This window comes from Montipora foliosa, chromosome 5 (assembly GCF_036669935.1).
Source record: "Montipora foliosa isolate CH-2021 chromosome 5, ASM3666993v2, whole genome shotgun sequence".
Taxonomy (NCBI): domain Eukaryota; kingdom Metazoa; phylum Cnidaria; class Anthozoa; order Scleractinia; family Acroporidae; genus Montipora; species Montipora foliosa.
Genome location: NC_090873.1, coordinates 14,356,134 through 14,361,133, shown reverse-complemented (window position 1 = coordinate 14,361,133; position 5,000 = coordinate 14,356,134). Strand labels below are relative to the sequence as shown.

The following is a 5,000-nucleotide window of genomic DNA, read 5'->3' as shown; positions in this document are numbered from 1 at the left end:
CTTGAAAAAGGGTGACAGAAAGGATACCCAGTCATAAACAGGCACAATTGTTGAACCATTATGCAAGGAACATAGCTGTGCAACATTGACCCCAGTAACAGTCGAAGTGTCTACAACAGTTGCTAACTCGTACAGCGAAGAAACGAAACATTTTCTAAAAGATTGTTCAAAAGGCCAAAGCACCAGTCACACGCAAATTTGGTGTGACCCACAATTAGAAAGCTGTATGTACAAGACTGATGTAGTCCAACCATTACCCTCCACGCCAAATACCAAAGTACATAAGAGTTTTTGTTTTGACCGCAACAATTATCTGCGTGGAAATGCATGTCTGTTTCCCCAATGCCATGGTTTTCAAAAAAGTCGTGTAGATAACTTACAGTTGCATTTGCACCCTTCCCCATACTACCAGCTTCGTCGATCAAAAAATTTACTTGTCTGGGCAAGGACTCACAGCATACACCAAAAATTCCTACTTTACGTGGAACTTTGAAGTAAATGGGACCAGGCTGCATAGGATTTGAGGGCAAATGAGCTTGTTGCGTATAATCAAAAGAATAGTGAATCTTCCCTTTAAAAGAACAGGGTGTTCTTGCAGTATTGAAATCAAGATTTTTCGCTATTGCTTTTATGCTTTCCTTACTTTCGTTACATGCGCTTTTGTAAAGGCTCCTTTCTCGCTCTGCATCTAATAGGTGCCTTTCTTGTTCACGAACAATGTCAGTCTTCTCGTTGTCTGGTAAGTTGGCTGACCTATAAATGCTGGTATTGTTTTTTTGAGAGGTATAACATAAGTCAGTCATTGGCTTTGTAATTCTTACTTGGGGCTGAGTTTTGTTCCACAAAGCTACAAATTTAGAATACGAAACTACCGGGAGTCCTGCTGTTAAAGATGATTGTTCATATAGTCTGTGAATGCTTGCCTTTGTATTAGACGATGGCAGCAATCTGATGTCTGATCGTTTAAACCCAGGAACTCTACCCGGGAGAGCGACAGCATGCTTCTGAGCATAACTGTCAAGAAAGGAGACCACGTTTTGAATAGTGTCCATTGAGCAGACTCCAATGGGCATCCTTCCTTTGTTGCCATTGGTACGAGGCAAGATCCCGTGTTCCTTGAAGTGTTTTTTTAGGTTCCCGAGACGTTTCTTCCCTATTCCATACAGAATTAGGAAAACATCTTTGCAAACTGGAGCACCTAACAGAAGAGAATTAAAAAGAGCAACTTTAATTTAAGCAGGGACATTGGACAGCTAAGAAATTGATGACGTCTTGCCCCACTCCCTTCACAAGTGACTGCGTGGAAATTCTTCTTAAAACAAAACTGAGTTTGCGTGGACCACGTTTGCAAGAAAACTCTACAACAATAGAATGCATGTGTAGGAAATCTGATAACTCTGACTAGGTATGCAAACATCTTGCATCTTATAACGTGAATAGCAATAGTTACATGAGTTAAGTACCTTGAAAAGTAAAGTATGTGCGCGCCTACTTCCTTTTTCTTCGTTGCCAACTGGAGGAAGATATGTCATCTTGTCTGGTGCATGCGTCAAATTGTGCAAGTATGACCATGTCCAACTCAGAAGAGGTCATCTCAAGACAAATCTGTCCATGATCTAGAATTTGTTCGACTGAATAACGCTTACTGCAATTTTTTCCCTCACTGCCATGCGAACATCCACAGCCTTTTTTCATAAACGATTCAACTTTTTGTCTATCGTTAACGTCACACTCTGTCCATTCAATCTCGGGACCCAGCGACTCCATATTGTTGTCACGTTCCTCTTCTGAATTTGACGATTCGTTTTCATCGCTATCGGCTGACTCATCGGTGAATATCTGCTCTCGATCGTGAGTGAAGTAAAGTTTCTCTGCTGTCTGCGAGTCGTTTGAAAATGATGAAGGAGTGTTTGATGCATTTAAAAAGTTGTGATCCATTTTGTGGATACAGAATTTCTTCAGTGCTGACAAGGTGATACTGAGAAGTTATATTCAGAATTTATGTTTTGTGAGAATTTCAAGTTATCCTTCCTGCCTGGGCAGTGTCCTTGTAAAACAGAAGTGTAGATTACATTTATTACAATGCCAAGCGATTGAAAAGTATTATAACAAAACTTTCTTTTACGAAGATTTCGGTAATGAAAGCATCCCTATTCAGCATTTTACAAAAAGGCCACATGAACAAAGTGACAAAGGTCTATCCCTTTTAACATTTTGGCGCGTCATATTTTAAACAAATTAGCAGGGTGTCTCGAAAACTCAGACCTCAAAAACTTAGACCCCACACCCGCAAAACTCGCACCCTCTGGGTGTCTCGAAAACTCAGACCCGAAAAATAAAACATTTACACCGCAGGAATGCCGCAAGCTGACTTATTTACTGTTCGTCGATACATGTACAGTGGCATTGCGTGCACTGATCATGAAGATTATCTGCCGAGAAAAGGAAAAACAGCTTGCAGTGTTAGTTACGTGCAACATGAAAATTTTATTCAACATTCATATAGATTTTTCTTTTCGTTATCGTATCAGCCAAGTTTATATCCACAACGTGTCGTGTCATTAGAAGCCATTTGCGAGGTGTGTTGCGTGATGGTTTCCTGTACAAAAAACAGGACCGGCGTCACGCGACAGTAGCAGATACAACCTTTCGCAGTCCTTATACTTCGAGAAATTCTTGCGATTGAGTCTCCTGCATTGAGTTTTGAGCAGAAGAGACCATTAACTGTATCGGAGAAGTCGTTTTTGTTAAACGTAAAATTGACAAACAGTATTTGTGTAAATACTTGGGTCAGATTTTTCAAGACACCCAGAGGGTCTGAGTTTTTCGGGTCTGGGGTTCAAGTTTTTCGAGACACCCAAATTAGCATAATTGGTCCAGAAAAACCCGCATCTGGATGAAAGCGAGCGAGCAACTAAATAGGACTGAAAAACTCACAGAAAAGAGCAAGTACAGTTTTATTACTATTATTCAAGCAGTAAAAAAAATGTACTGATACGCCAATTTCGAGTGGTTATTTTGATGTCGGCTATCTTGTATTAAATTGAATCTCTCCGATCGCTAAATAGAAATAACAGTGTCTGCATTTGTAACAGAATTTCTCTGTTTCCGCTTGGAAATGTTTCTCCTTGCTAGAATGAAAACTAACCGCATTTAATCCTGTGCCGGTGCGTGATGGCCTTAGCTAACGAGTTTGGCATGCCATTTTACAGGCTTTTCAAAAAACTGAGCTGTAGTATCTACAGTGGGGAAATAAAGAATTCCGTCGTTTTGCACGACTTGACTGTATGTATTGCAGAAGTAATTTAGAATTGGTGTTCCTTTCTTCCGAAGAAGCATAAATTGCTTCTGATTTGATGTTGATAGGGCTGATGCGCCAAAACTCACGCGCTCACCAGTTGGGGCATTGCGGTTTCATTTTAAACAAACACGCTCTATACAAAGCAGCCAACTATCATATTAAAATGTGAGTTTGTTATAAGTAATGGACAAAATCTTCTGGTGCAATATAGCAACAGAATATATTTGCTGAAGAGACTTGCATTTGGGGATTGCTGAGATGAAAAAGCAAGAGAAAATGGTAGGTTATTTATCTTAGATGATTAATATGAATGTGAAAGGTCTGAACAAAGGAGTCAATTTCTAGAATACAGCCAAATTCTGCGATGTGCGAAGTTGCTAGCTGCCTGCATAATTTCGTTCGCAAGACTAAGCTCTTATAATGATATCTTGGTGTAAGAGAATGAATACAAGAGAAATTTAACTGCACGGAATTATTTGCATGATAAACGGAGTATCTGATCGGGAAAAAAATGCTGTTAACTACTGTGACGATCAACACGGCAGGAATTAATTTATTTGCATAATAATCAATTTGCAGTGAATGCCATTGATAATAAACTCCCGAATTAAACGCGGCATATTTTGAACCGGGTGGAAACATTTCCACGCATTTAAACGCTCTCGTTTAAACGCGTTAAAACGCCGTTTTCTTGAGTCACCTTAAGCCCCCTTTTCGCAAATCGGGTCACATATGGAGAATAGTGTTTTTGATATTAAGGTTTAAAAAGTTAACGACACTCAATAGCACATTTGCAGATAAGATGTTACTGACTCCACCCACACAGACACACTCTAGACATTCTATCAGGTTATGGATGTTTCTTAGTATTATACACAGTTCCTGTTAACAGCTTAGAACTAAGCATGTTCCAGTTTTGTCAAAAATATATATTTTTGAAAGGACACTTTCAAGTCTGAAATTCTCATAGGTTGTCATGATTTGTTTCAAAAAGCAAAATAAAGTTTAGAATAAAATTGTGTCTAGTCATTGTGGTGGGTTCAGGAACCCCGGGATTAGTGTACAGGAGGTAGGAATTAAGGGAGAAGGGAAGTGAAAATTAATTTCCAAGAGTTCTTTTTTTTTATGTGTGTGTTGGGGGGGGGGGGGGGAACTATTGTGTTGCACACAGCTTCTCAAACCAAATTAATTAGTGGGGGAATTCACAGCTCAAATTTAATAACTGTGCTGTAACTCACCACCAAAGTCTGAAACTAATATTAACAGAAATAATTAATAGAACTATATGGCACTGTAATAGGGACAAAAATAAAGACACTCAGAAGTGCTTTTCAACAAAGGAGTCCAGAGCTCTCATAGAAACAAACATAATCCAAGAAAATCGGCCTTTTTGTTACACTGCATCTATCAACCAAAGTGTAAAACACCAGCAAACAAAGCTGTCAAAGGTAGATTGCATAATGGGGAATACTACATCACTAATACATTGCATGCTTAACTTGTCTTGTTCTCTTCTTTCCAGACTTTCATTGTCTAATTTCAAGGTTTAACAAAGGTTTAACTCAAAAAAGAATTAAGTAGCTCCATCCACTGTTTAAAGATGTTAACACCACTATTCTCATCATTCTGTAATGGACTTGGCATTTGGGTTAAGTGATCATCAGAAACCTCTATTGATGGTTGAGAAATAATAAATTAT

General features: G+C 38.9%; 1 pseudogene; it reads right to left on the bottom strand.

Moving 5' to 3' along the window:
* The window catches only part of LOC138003684 (uncharacterized), a 60,503-nt pseudogene that overhangs the window by 362 nt on the left and 55,141 nt on the right, over window positions 1–5,000 (bottom strand).